This window comes from Pongo abelii, chromosome 7, assembly GCF_028885655.2.
Source record: "Pongo abelii isolate AG06213 chromosome 7, NHGRI_mPonAbe1-v2.0_pri, whole genome shotgun sequence".
In the NCBI taxonomy this organism is placed as follows: Eukaryota; Metazoa; Chordata; class Mammalia; order Primates; family Hominidae; genus Pongo; species Pongo abelii.
Window position 1 is genome coordinate 142418892 of NC_071992.2, and position 15139 is coordinate 142434030.

General features: G+C 39.0%; 1 pseudogene; it reads left to right on the forward strand.

Annotated features, from left to right (window-relative positions):
* The first annotated feature begins 7322 nt into the window (after positions 1 to 7322).
* On the forward strand, positions 7323 to 8972 carry LOC100455297 (lysine-rich nucleolar protein 1-like; annotated as a pseudogene).
* The last annotated feature ends 6167 nt before the right edge of the window (positions 8973 to 15139 follow it).

Genomic DNA, 15139 nt, shown 5'->3' on the forward strand with positions numbered 1-15139 from the left:
GTGAAAACAAAGCAAAATAAAATAAAATATCCTTGGCATGAATTCTGATGATGAAGTGATAACATGCCGTGAACTTTAGAGTACAATGACCTCAATTATGTGTACTTGGCCCAAATGTAGAAAATACAAACAACAGTAAAGAGCACAAAACAAAAAACATCACTCAGAAAAGACAAGGAGAGTTATGTTTCCCCGTAGCTATACATGGCTAGAGAATTCATCTCTTAATTAACATAGTGAGATTAAAAGCTAACGCCAGAACAATACTCTGTAGTATTAAAAGTTCATTCTCTATGTGTTTGTATTAATAGTTCATTCATAAAAGGCAGAGCATTATAATCTCACTATGTAGGTTTAGTCATTCTGAGTTAGTCCTTTCATTGTCTGAAGACGAATTAAAACTCTCCAGGAAATTATGTGAGTTTCAAAAATCTGACTTTTAATTTAAACTAAGTTAATCTGACTGGATTAAAATATTGGCATCACTTGTTATTATTTGAGACTTTGGTTATTTAACATCTTTGTTTTTAAAAGTTATTATTTTAAAAATGGGAATAATAATGTTCCTACATCCTTGAGTTTATGAGGCATAAATAAAATATACAGAAAAAAATTTAAAATAATATGTGGCATACAGAAAACACTTAAAACAGATATTAACATTATTACTTACTATTAATTTATTTATTGTTGTCTTTTAGAAATATTATCAAGACCAGAATGGAGTGATGAAGTAATCAGCCTTTTATGACTGAAGTCCTGAGTAGATTTATTCCTACCTGGGTGTGCTGCAGGTTGTCTTTAAACTGTACTTTTCCCAAAGTAGAGTATGTGGAATATCAATCTCTGAATGTTTTCTAGGAAAATAAAAGACTACTGAGTAAATAAGTTTGGGAAGGGCTTAACCAACCAAGCAAGCCATAAGCCATGCTGTGTGTGTGTGAATGCACGTTCCTGTCGGTGGCAGGGTGGGGTACCTGTTAAAATCTAGCTGGATAAATATACTAGGGAAAACTCATCTTTAGACATTTGTAGTCTGGTAGGATACAATACAGGTTCTGCTTGGGTTTAAACCCTGCTTACTGGTTCAACAAGTTACTAGTTCTGTGACTTTGGGGAATTACTTAACATCTCTGTGCCTCTGTTTCTTCATACGTGTTACGGGGATAATAATAGTGTCATTCCTACATGGTTGTATTTGTATTAAATGAGTTAATATAGATGAAAGGCTTACAACAAAGCCTAGCATACAGATATTGCTTAACGTGTGTTTTCTATTCTTACTATAATCTATGTATATCTACGTAAATCTATATAAAACTTAAGGGCCTTAAAATGAAAAGTGCGCCATTTGGTGCTCAAGATAGTGAGTCCTCTGCCTTCTGATTAATCAAAATGTTATCATGTAGAAAGTTCTAATTTCAGGCGGCATGGCAAGGCCAGCCTACTTACGGTCAAACCCTGCCCCCACGCCGGGCATTTATTATTGCTCAAAATCTCAATGTGTCAAATTTTGGGCTTCAATTCTCCATATTTGTTCATTTTCCAGAACTGGGTTTGCTTAACTCTCAGCCCCTTTCTGTAGAACCCTAGAATTGAAGGATTCTAGTCCCTTCATCTGTACCCAGGTCAGGTTCATGTGAGGTGACACCAGATGGCAGCAAAGAGAGATGAGCTGCCAGAGGCCAGGGTTGTCATTTGAAAAAAAATCGAATTGTCATTGTACTTGGCCACTGCTCTTACTAAAAATATTTCACTCATTTAATGTGCCGGCTTCAGCAGAGCTGAACTTTGTCCATTTGGGGTGTGTGCTATTGGGGCAGGTGTCTGTGAAAGAATGAAAGCGAATAAAATTATCTTCGTTATCACTCTTCTTCATTCTCATCCCCAGTCTTCTCAAAAATTGAGTGAAATAGGAGTCAGACGTTACTGTTTCAGTGCCTCCTCCAAACTCTAGCCATTTAAAATACTCTCAGCCCACATATTAGTGAGAGGGAGCAATTCTCTCTGTCTCCAGGGACTTGAGGAACACCTGAACTGGGAGAAAAGGAACAGAAAGTAAGGTTTTCCGATCTATTTCTTGCCATATAACAAACATAGCATATTCCTATCAATCATTATACATTTCTTTCTCATTTTATAAAATCCTGATTTTATTCAAGAAGCCATGTTCCCGCCCTTGTAAAACAAATCATTATTGGTAAAAACAAATTCTAATTGTCCCATTTCTTTTTGTTAGATATTTACTTTTCTAGATGCTTTTGCACTGAAATTATTTCATAAATCAATGACTTATGACATTATTTACAAGAATAATTTTCTGTAATGAAATAAATGAGTGACATCCCCATAGAGCTAACCACCACCCTGCCCTTTCATGTTATCCCTGTTGTCTCTTCTCTTGACCTTGGAAATTGTAACACCACCGTACAGTCATGAAGAGACACTTCACTAACATGCTCAACATGGTACAGCAGAAAGCCAGAGAGATTCTGGATTTCTCATGAGATTGTGGGGTTTTGGAAGCAGCTCTGGATCTGCTGATCTCGAGTCTCCTACTGATATAACACTCATTGGTATTAACGAAGTCACAGTTAGTTGGATTGTCCACTGTTTGCAGTATTTGAAGTTGCCTTCCCAATGAAATACTACACAAGATCTCACTTGTTAAAATAGTTGATTGCAACCCAATCAGCTGCAGGTTGAAGGGAGTAGGCTGATTAACCCATGGGAATGAGTACCAGCTTTGTATCCAAACACAATTGATTTCAAACCCCAGGTCTGCTGCTTATAAGCTATGTACCTTTAGATAACCTACCCAACATCTCTGTATCTCATTTTGTCATGTTGAAAGTGGGGCTAGTGGTAGCTAAGAGGATTATTGGGAAGATTAAATGGCATTGCAAAGAAAATGTCTGGTACATAGAAGAAACTCAGCAAACTTTATCTCACCTTTCTCTCTACCTTACATCTAAATTTAGGTTCACGAGGGGATTGCAGTGGTATCATGGGAAAACTTTCTTTGTGAAATGTTTTTAATTAAACAGGATGCAGAATCTTTTGTCTTTAAACAGTTCTAGCACAATGCGTTCTGAGTCAGGAGGGTAGACTGGATGAATGCTTTCGATGCTTTTAGTTTTTGGGTTATTCTTAACTCCTGCTCACTGAGGATGTTGACAGTTTCTTCTAGGTTGATGGTACTGTTCTGTGTGAGTGGTCCACCAGATAATTTCCCTTAAACATCATCTGGGAATTCTAACAATCAATGAACATAGTTGTTCATCTGCTGAATAGCACATACCATGATTCCTGCTCACTGAGGGTGTTGACAGTTTCTTCTAGGTTGATGGTACTGTTCTGTGTGAGTGGTCCACCAGATAATTTCCCTTAAAGATCATCCGGGAATTCTAACAATCAATGAACATAGTTGTTCATCTGCTGAATAGCACATACCCTGATTCCTGCTCTGCCAGAACTGAGAGGCTTGTACGTGGTTAGCTTCTTCTGTCTCAGAGCTAAATGAGTCAGAGGCAGTTTTTGTCTGGGAGGTGAGCTCTGACATGTCTTAGAGTGGGTTCACTAGAACCAGTCCTTGACATGCAGATTCATGTACCAGTGATTTATTAAGAAAGAGCTCCCAAGAGAAACTGGTAAGGGATGGGGTAGGAAAGACTGGGAAGGGTGCAATTTCTGGCAAAGTACCAGCCCCAGCCTAATCCTGCAGGGTGCTCTGTGGCATAAATTACACATCAAAGTTTCTCCAGCCTGGAGGCAACAAAGCCAAGCTTTATACTCCCACAAAGTCAGCCGTTGGCAGTGGACTGTGTGTGTGGTAGGTGGGTGAGGAGGAAACTCCTGGATGCTTTGAGCTTTCTGTACCTACAACCCCAGAGGCTGGAGTGGTCTGCAGGCAGCATTCTGAAGGAAGCTGCAGATGCAAGTCAGTAGAAGCAAAGCCCACCAAAACTGATGCCTATGTGCACAGAACGGGTAAGTAGCTTCAGAGGGAATCTGGGCAGAGCTGACTGTGTTCGATAAATCTATCTCACTGCCTCTCAGAGACAACACACTTACTGGACCATGGAAAAAACAACACACTCAACTGTAAATAAAAACTTGAATTGACCCAGGCTATCCAACCCAGGCAATTGCAAACTATGTGATACTGCGAAGATTTACTGTCTAAATCTCTCTTTTTTTTTTTAGAATTTAATAATAGAGTTGGAATATGAATGTAGGGTTTTAAAAATTCATTTCACTACATTGTATAATAAAAATATCTAAATCATAGCATTTAAAGGGATCTTGAGCAGGCAAGTCCTCTCTGGCTGGACAGATATCTACCTATCTCAGAGAAGTAAATATCTATCTTGTTTGTATCTCTCTTCCAATTTGGTAGTTTTCCTGATTTTAGATATTTCCAGCAAAATAACAATCATGATAAACAATGATAACATCCCTGCAACAGCAAAAAAAATTTCTTTCCTAAAGGGTTATGCCCACTGAATTGTCACTTTTTTGAGGAAATCTTTGCTATTACCCTGATGAAATTCCTTGTATTATATGTTTTTATAATACAAAATAACACTCCCTGTAATTTATCAGAGTGGTAATTTAAAATTATTTGGTTCTCTGATTAATATTGTTTCCTGCACTAGAATGTGAGTTTCATGAATTTAGTAACTAAAGGCAAAGCCCACCAGAAGGTCATGTGTACTTTTGCGTGCTTTGTATGTCTTTGAGTTGTTGATCACCCTTCTACTCCTACAGCCTACACAGTGACTGATGCATATTAATTGCTTTACAAATAGGTAACCATTGTAGTGTTGTAAACTTAGCATTAGCTTAGGGCTAGAGTGAGCAGGATTTTTTGATTGAGGAAAAATTTACACACAATGATAGTCACAGATGATAAGTGTGACATTCAATCTGAATTTTCAAATGTATTTGCCTTGTATCCAACACCCTAGTCAAGATACTGTCAAGAACATTTCAATCACACAAAAGTGGTCCTTCATGGCCCTTATCAGTCAATCTCCACTTTAGTCAACAACTCTTCTAATTTCTATTAGTTTTGTTTTTTCTTGAAATTCATATAAATCAAACCATATAGTATGCACTCTTTTATGTATGGCTTTTGTCTTAGTTCATTGTGTGTTGCTATAACAGAATACATTAAACTAAGTAATCTATAAAGAATAGAGATTTATTTCTTGGTATTCCAGAGGCTGGGAAATCCAAGGTCATGAGGCTTGCAAGTGCCTCATTGTGGCTTCATCCTTTGAAGGAAGACAGAAGGGCAAGCAAGCCGAGAATGTGAAAGAGGGGAAGGGGGCCAAACTCATCCTTTTATCGGAAACCTACTCCCAAGAAAACTAACCACTCTTCAAATAATGGCATTAATCCACCCATGAGGACATGGCTCTCATGACCTAATCATCTCTTATAGGTCTCTCCTCTCAGCACTGCTGCACTGAGGATTAAGTTTCCAACACATGAACTTTGGGGGACACATTTAAACCATAGCAGCTTCTTTCTCTTATCATTGTTTTTGCGATTATCTATGCTGTTGTGTATATCAATATAGTATATTATATTATCCTACTGATGAATATTTGGCCTGTTTCCAATTGTTGGCTAATTTAAGTAAAGCTTCTATGAATATTCTTTTACAAGTGTGTGAATAAATATGTTTAGCTCACACGGGCAAATAATTAGGGGTGAAATTTCTGGGTCATAGGCTAGATATATATTTAACTATATTAAAAACTGTCAAACCATTTTATATTCTCATGAACAACAGATGAGGGTTTCAGTTGCTCTACATCCTCATTATTTGGTTTTGTAAATAATTTAAATTTTAGCTATTCAAGCAGGTGTGAATATTCACTACATTTAATTTGCATTTCCCAAATAACCAATTATGTTGAATAATTTTTCATAAGCTTATTGTCCATTTGTATATTTTTATTAAAGTGCCCACTCAAGTATTTTATCCATTTTTATTTGGTTGCTTTCTTCATTTTTAAATTTAGGGAGTCTTTTTGTATTCTTAATATAAGCTGAATGCCAGATATATGTTACACAAATATATACTTCCAGTTTTGGCTTGCCTTTTGGTTTTTAAATCTGTCCTTTGCTATTTTTCTTCTTTGTGTCACATCTGATTTTGTTCCCTTTTTCATTTCCTGGAGTTCTTTCGTATTAAGTATTTTTTTATGGGCCGGGTGTGGTGACTCATACCTGTAATCCTAGTACTTTGGGAGGCCAAGGTGGGAAGATCACGTGAGGCCAGGAGATAACTTGGGCAAGTACCATAATAGGTACTTTGTCATGATTAGAGATTTGGAATTCCATCTTTTTCATCTGAAAAGTGTTAGACAGCTTAACCACTCTTAGCCTCAGTTTTCTAACTTAGAAAAAAAGGATTAGTGAGACTTTATTTAATATGTGTCAAGTGCCCAGACTAGTATCTAGTGGAGTTGATATTCAATGCAGTATTATGATGTAGTGGGTAAGATGATACATTCTTGAAATAGAAGAGCTGGGTTCAAATTCCTGTTCTACCATTTATTTACCTTTTGATTTGGGGCAGTTACTTTATCTTTGTCTCAGTTTTGCTCAATGTGAGAAAGGGTGATAATAGAAGTTAACCATTCAATAGTTGTTGAAAGGATTACATGGGTAAATACAGCATTTATACTGATGACAAACAGTAAGCACCCAATGTTACATGTCATCATTTTCCCTTAACGCTAGTTTTATTATTCCTATCAATACCATCACTGCTTTTACAATCAATGCCCACAATTAACAATTGCTTTCCACTTGTGTTTTTAAATAGAAACTTGGTAAGTTTGCCTTCGTGCTTTTCAATAATTTTCTTTCTGTCTTACATCTAATATTCTACAAACATCTCATGTCTAGAGATAATTGGTTAGCCTTATACCCTCCCTACACTTGATTTCTTTGCCCACATGAGTGACACTGCCAAAAATATCCTGTTTTCCCCTACTTTTGCCCGTATTCTTACATCCATTTCTTTGTGGCAAATGAAGCATCTTGTTGAGATACTTTCTTCCGGTTCTTCTCCTAAGATCTATCCCTCTTTTGGTTGTCCTTGTGCTATTCCAAAATACATGCATCCCAGGTTTCAGTTGGCCCCTTAACCACACTTAACAGGTAGTGCTTTTGCCTCAGGAGTGTCTGGAAGCTGAATGAGCACTCATTCCTATAAAAATTCAGTAACACAATAAACATTTTATTTTCGAATAGTCTTTAAGATATGCATGAAGGGGGATGGGGAAGTTTGGCCCACCGGAATGACCACCAAGACATACAAAGTAGACCTGGGCCCTGGGCTCCCAGAGAAGAAAAAGAAGAAGAAAGTGGTCAAAGAACCGGAGACTCAATACTCAATTTTAAACAATGATGATTACTTTGCCAATGTTTCTCCTATAAGAGTCACATCCCCCTCTAAGACTGTAGTCCATGGACAGGCACCTGAGATGCCTCTAGTGAAGAAAAAGAAGGAGAAAAAGAAGGGTGTCAGCACCCTTTGCAAGGAGCATGTAGAACCTGAGACCACGCTGTGTGCCAGATGGACAGAGAAGTCACCCAGCCCCAGGAAGCAGGTGCTTGGCCACTTGAAGTTCCTCAGTGGGGAGAAGAAAAAGAAGTCACCTCAGGCTATGTCCCATGCCTCTGGGGTGAAAACCTCCCCAGACCTCAGACGTAGTGAGGAGGAAATCAGAGATGGAAAGAAACTCAAAAAACACAAGAAGGCAAAAAATAGGGGTCCAGGACCCCACAGCCTTCTCAGTCCAGGACCCTTGGTTCTGCGAGGCCGGGATGCTGTGGACACTTGCTCAGTGGGGAAAGAGGGTGAGGAACAGGCAGCCTTGGGGCAGAAACAGAAGCAGAAGAGCCCCAGGGAACACAGTGGGAAGGTGAAGAAGAAAAAAAAATTCCACCAGGAGGGAGACGTCCTCCCAGGCCACTCCAAGCCCTCCAGGTCCTTGGAGAGCAGCCCCCGTAAAGGAAGTAAAACTAAACCAGTCGAAGTTGAGGCTCCAGAATATATCCTCATAGGAGATGGCCCTAAGGCCCCCGCGAAGAAAAAGATGAAGTCCAAGAAGAAGGTCACTGAGGAGCCGGCTCTGAAAAGGAAGCAAAAAATAAGAGGAAAGAGAGTGGAGTAGCAGGAGACCCTTGGAAGGAGGAAAAAGACACGGACTTAGAGGTGGTGTTGGAAAGGAAAGGCAATATGGACGAGGCACACATAGACCAGGTGAGGCAAAAGGCCTTGCAAGAAGAGGTCCATTGCGAGTCAGGCAAAACGGAAGCTTCTGAAACCTGGAAGTGGATGGGAACCCAGTTTGGCTAGTGGGATACTGCTGGTTTTGAGAACAAGGAACAGAAACTGAAATTTCTCAAACTTATGGGTGGCTTCAAAAATCCGTCCCGGCCGAGGCGGGTGGATCACGAGGTTAGGAGTTCCAGACCAGCCTGGCCAACGTGGTGAAACCCCGACTCTACTAAAAATACAAAAATTAGCTGGGCGTGGTGGCATGTGCCTGTAATTCCAGCTACTTGGGAGGCTGAGGTGGGAGAATCGCTTGAACCAGGAAGACAGAGGTTGCAGTGAGCCGAGATCGAGCCACTGCACTCCATCCTGGGTGAAAGAGCGAAACTCCGTCTCAAAACAAACACACAAACAAACCTGTCCCCTTCGTTCAGCTGCCCACCCCCACCCCCCCACCTCCAGCACGATTGCAAGGCCCAACATGGCCCTCAGCAAGAAGGCAGCCGACAGCCTGCAGCAGAACCTGCAGCAGAACCTGCAGCAGGACTACGACCGGGCCATGAGCTGGAAGTACAGCCGCAGAGCCTGCTTTGGCTTCTCCACCACCCCCAACAAGATCTTTCATATTGACAGGAACACTTCCAAGTCAGTCAAGCTGGAAGATTAAACTCTAGAGTTTTGTCTCCCTGCCCCCACCAAAAAAGAAAAAAAAAAAAAAGATATGCATGAATGACACATTACAGGGTGCTCGTTATTCTGCTAAAAAGACCAGGTATTAGTTTTCAATTACTGTCATAACAAGCTACCACAAACTTCATGACTTAAAACAACACCAATTTATGACATTAAAGCTCTGTAGGTCAGAAATCTATTATAGGTTGCATGGGACTTAAAGTGCTGACTGTAGGCTGCATTCTTTTCTGGAGGCTTGAGGGGAGAATCCATGTTCTTGCTCATTCTGGTTGGCAGAATTCAGCTCCTTGTGGCTGTGGAACTGAAGTCCCTGTCTGCTTCCTGGCTGTAGTCTGAGGGCAGTTCCAAGCTTCTAGGGGCTACCTGTACAAGGAAATACAGGTAGTCAAGGAAGACTCACAGCCTCCTCTCTTCATCTTCAAAGCTAGTCACAAGGTCAAGTCCTTTTCACCTTGCATCTCCTTCTGTCTGATCCTTCTTCCTCTTACAGAATGGAATCCGTGGGGTTCCATGGGACCCACCCAGATAATCCCAATTAATCTTCTTACGTTCAGATCAGTTGATTAGCAACCTTAATTCCCCCTGCAACCCTAAATCCCTTTTTGCCATATATATACCATATTCACAGTTTCTGGGGATTAAGTGGACATCTTTGGGGAAGGGTCATTTCATTTCTTTTCTTTTTTCTTACCACAAACTATCAAACTATATCAGATATTCAGCTGTTGAAAGTTACTTTCTGATCCAGCCACTGCTTTAGATTCTCTCCCCACCCTGTTTAAAGCATGGACATCCTAATTGCTCACTTCCTTTATATAAAATATTGCATTATTATAACATGTACTTTCAAAATGAAAGCCTCACTCCATTCTTCTATCCATAAAAACAAAAGCTTTCCAGTTAATAGGAATGCACCTGTCAGTTATCTCACCCCCAAAAGTCTTATCTATCTAACTAGCTATCATGTATCTAAGTATCCACCATTTATCTACCTATGTGGAACTTCCATGTGGAACTGTGACTTACTTAAACCTCTTTTCTTATAAATTACCCAGTCTCGGGTATGTCTTTGTAGCAATGTGAAAATGGACTAATAATACACCTATCACACTAATATCGTCTATCTTCTATCATCTATCTATCTAATCTATTTATCTATCAACCTAACATCTATCATCTATTTATATGTCTGTCTAATCTATTTACCTACCTATCTATAATCTATCATCTATCTACCTATCTATCATTTGTCTCCTATCTATCTACTATCTCATCTATCTATTTATCTATCTACTGATATGGTTTGGCTCTGTGTCCCCACCCAAATCTCCATCTTGAATTGTAATCCCCACATGCGGAGAGAGAGACATGTCATCCCTATGTGTTGAGGGAAGGAAGCAATAGGATTATGGGCGCAGTTTCCCCCATGCTGGTTTCATGACAGTGAGTGAATTCTCATGAGATCTAATGGTTTTATGGGTGGTAATTTTTCCTGTGCTCTCACATGCTGTCTTTCACCTGCAGGCAATGTAGACGTGCCTGCTTCCCCTGCTTCCCCTTCACCATGATTGCAAGTTTGCTGAGGCCTCCCCAGCTATGTGGAACTGTGACTTAATTAAATCTCTTTTCTTTACAAATTACCCAGTGTCAGGTATGTCTTCGTATCTATGTGAAAATGGATTAATACACCTATCTATAACCTATCTATCATCTATCAGCTATCTTGTATCCATCTATTTATCCTCTACTTATCTATCATCTATTATCTATCTATCTATCTATCTATCTATCTATCTATCTATCTATCTATCTATCTCTATGTATCTCCAAATAAATGCAGCATTCTAAGAGTAATTCCTATATTAACTGCCAAGGGTTGAAAATGGAATCTTCCTGGCACTTACAGCTCTCTCTCTTTCTGTGATTACTATTATTAATACATGTCTCTTGAAGACAAGGGCTTTTCTCTAGGAGAGTGAGAACTCATGCTGAGGCCCATCCACACTCACAATCCCTTTGATTACTATGAAATTTCATATTTAATCACAGCAGTCATGATGAAAATAAAAGTTTTGTAGGATATTATACTTTGCAAAATACAAATAGAATTTTACATGAAGTCATGTGTCAATCCTGTGAGCTAGGCAAGGATCAACTTCTATACTTCCTATTTTACATTTGAAAAAAGTGAAGTTAAAGGGAGTTAATCTTGCCTAAGGTAACATAACTAGTCAGTTACAGTGTGTGAATTTGAACTCAACTCCTTTCCTTTTCACTATGCCTACGATAGTTAATTCTGCAAGTTGCTGTGATAATAAATTTCTGCTTTTGACTCTATTATAAATGTGATAGTCTAGTTTTTCATTAAGATGATAAAAAATGTCATATATATGTATGATATACTGACCACCAAAATCTGTTTTCTAAAACACAGTTAGCTCACTTTGTATATATATTTTGAATTTAATTCCACACAGTTTATACTTCCTACTACCTTTCTAATATAATTTTTAGATGTTTCTTTACTTTTAGGCTGTGTGTAGTCTCTTACATTTTTTCCTTCTTCTTTACCTTCTTATGATTCTACATGGATCTCCGTGTCTTCTGTGTCTTGCTCCTTCCTCCCAAGAAGAAAAGTAATTTGTTAAATACATTCACACTAGAGATACAGAGTCAGATAGAAGAAACTTAATTCAAGTTGGTAGCAAGTGGTAAGAAATACTTGAACCCAGGTGGGTTTAACACCAAAACCATGTTCTATCTCACTGTATTGCAACATGATGCTTTAAATAATTCTCCACATGGCCTGGTTTCCAGTATTTTTAACATATGTATTACCATTGTCCCAAATTCCAGATAGTTCATGTTCCTCTTAAAATGTTATCCTGGGCCTGGCATGGTGGCTCACACTTGTAATCCCAGTACTTTGGGAGGCACAGGTGGGCAGATTATGAGGTCAAGAGATTGAGACTATCCTGGCCAACATGGTGAAACCTCGGCTACTAAAAATACAAAAAAAAAAAAAAAAATAGCAGGGTGTGGTGACATGCACCTGTAGTTCCAGCTACTCAGGAGGCTGAGGCAGGAGAATTGCTTAAACCTGGGAGGTGGAGGTTGCAGTGAGACGAGATCATACCACTGCACTCCAGCCTGGTGACAGAGCAAGGCTCCATCTAAAAAAAAAAAAAAAAAAAAAAAAAAAAAAAGTTATCATGAACTGTTCCCTTTTCCAGATGTGTATTAATCAATGCCAAATTTACCCTAAGATCGTTACCTTACCATGAACTTGGTATGGGTCTTCTATGACTCCTGCTTAAGACTTCAAAGCTTTATAATTAGTGGTGACAAATTTGACTCAGATAGTTAACTAGTAATCGTCCAAACTTCTTGGATCTTTTTTCTATCTGAACTCTGGTTAAATGACACTCTCTCATTCTCAATTTGGACAATTGGTTATTTGGACTAAAATGCAGGGCATGGCATATGACTCAATTAACTGCTAATTTCTTGGTGTTATCCTATTATTCGGATCTTATAGACTTTGAAGGTTGTTACTCTGTTTTGTTAAAAATCAATTTTTTTTCTATTTTCTCCCCCTCACTCAATTTTATGTAAATAGAGTCCCAACCAGATATCTCTTTCTTTATTCAAATAATAGAAAATGAGGTATAAGTGTCTGATGACAGTTTAATATGTTATCTCACACAGTCCTGTCCAGAATTATTTTCGTTTAAATAAAAGAATATTAAAAAAAAACACTTTAAAGAGGAAGGAATGGATCTGATTAGAATACCAGCATCAGCCGAACATGATAAATCTAATTAAGAACCCCAATTTTGTTGCAAAAGAGATTTAAGGTAACTTGCATAATACAGAGCAAGATATAACAGATTAAAATTAGGGGTAAAAAAATAAAGAGAAACAAGCCAGGACCTACGAATAGCAAGGATGAGACTAAATGTGCATATTATAAATACTTATTATGTTCCAAAAATTATTTTATAAGAGTTGGCAACTAAAAGGAAATTTTAAAAACTCTGCCTGTTACATAGTTCACAGTGTTTATAAGATATAAATAGATTTGTTCTATTCTTATTGCTGGGAGCAGACAGAAATTTCTCCCCAGGATCCTCAGAAGAGTACAGTGTGTGATGTAATGATTGATGTGCTCAACAACACACTCTCAGTAGACTCAGGAATGAGTACAGTGAGCTGTGTCTTCCTATAGCCACCCTCAACAGAGTTTGATCATCTCCCACAAAGACAGTTCAGTAACAGGGCAAGGCAGTAAAAATAATCCCCTAAGGAATTGATCGGATGCACTAAGGTACAGGCTTCCAAGTTGATTGAGTCTAAACTGGGGATATATTTCAGCCATTCAGGTAGATTGTGTGGCTATCATACCCTTTAGGAGATTCTTTGCTGTATCCAGCAGGACTTTGGACAAATAAGAGGCAGCAATGAGTTTCATATTACGTTAGCTAATCATCACTTGGAAGGAAGTTTTATTCCATGCAGCCAGTTAAAAAGACCCATGTGCCTTGTAGACAACTGAGCTTGTGGCTGGGCTGACATGAGCTTCATTAGTTAATTTCTTGGAAGTCAAAAAGGTTGAGCATAGTGAAATTGATCACCTTTGCTTAAAAACTTTATTGCCAGGCAAGACTCTTGTGTCAGCTGGAGAGCTTCCCTCTGTTTAGGAGTTCATAGACATTTCTAGCACAGAGGACATCATTAGGAGGTCTTGGAAAGGAATGGGGCAAATAGTACACCCCTGACTTGCAAAGGTCCTTGCTCTGTGTTGAAGCATTTTATTAGCACAGCCCCTCGATATCATCAAATTCTTGGCATCCAGGGTCTTTGATCTTTTTAGTTCCCTGGTGCCAAATTGTCTGTAGCTTCAATTTCCTTTCATAAAGCCCAGAGTTTCTTTCTTTCTTTTCTTTTTTTTTTTTTTTGTTGGTTTTTTTTTTTTTTTTTTGAGACAGTCTCACTATGTTGCCAAGGCTGGAGTGCAGTGGCATGATCTTGGCTCACTGCAACCTCTGTCTCCCTGGTTCAAGCAATTCTCCTGCCTCAGCCTCCTGAGTAGCTGGGATTACAGGTGCCCGCCACTATGCCTGGCTAATTTTTTTTTTTTTGTATTTTTAGTAGAGACAGGGTTTCACCATGTTGACCAGGCTGGTTTCAAACTCCTCACCTCAAGTGATCTGCCTGCCTTGGCCTCCCAAAGTGCTAGGATTATAGGTATGAGCCACTGTGGCCCACCAGAGTTTCTTTTCTTCTCTTGTGAGGCTGAGGAAACTGCTACCCCTGGCATTCACCAAGCCGAACTGTGTCTTACCTTGCAGAGCTTTGTACACACCACAGTGATAGCACTTTGCCTGGCATGGTGGTGGGTGTCTGGGGAGGAAGGTGAAGAAGAGACACACTCCTTCCCTTGCTCTGCATGCACGTTTCCCTGGGGGACATCTACCCTGCTGGACTCAGGACAGTAAATCACACAATCTCAGGAACTGTCTCATAGTTGATTTCATCTAAAGGCACATGAGAAAGTGTTTTTAAAGAGACTGACCAGTAACTCTGAAATCCCAAATCACTGCGCACTAATAGGCACCAACTCTGCCTAACATACAAAGACAGTGTTGACATGCCTGCTGGGGCTGCCTTTCCTCAGGTCCTCTTACGTCTCTATTTTTCCAACTGTAACTGGGAACAGTGACACCTTTTCTCAGCATTGTTTTGAGTATTTCAGGCATTAACATATAAGTAAAGTGTCATTTTGATACAGTGCCTCACCTTATCTCTATTTATATCAAGATATTTAATCATTTCTAACTATCTTGTTTTTTCCTTTCATCTTGAATTTTTGAAATTAAGATAAACTTAAAAATCCATATCTACATTTGATGTTAGTGTTTCCTTTTCAAAAATAAATTAATAATGGATCTTACACTCAATAGCTTCTTAAAAATGAGGAATATTATGACAATACATAAGTAGACAGATAAAGTGTATCACTTTTGTAGCCTCAAACCACATTGATTCCTGTATAACAACTAAAGGAAGCAGTGTGCTTTGTGGGAGAACAAGCAGAGGCTTTGAAGTTACAACATATTTGAAAACTAGCTCTTTCCATTT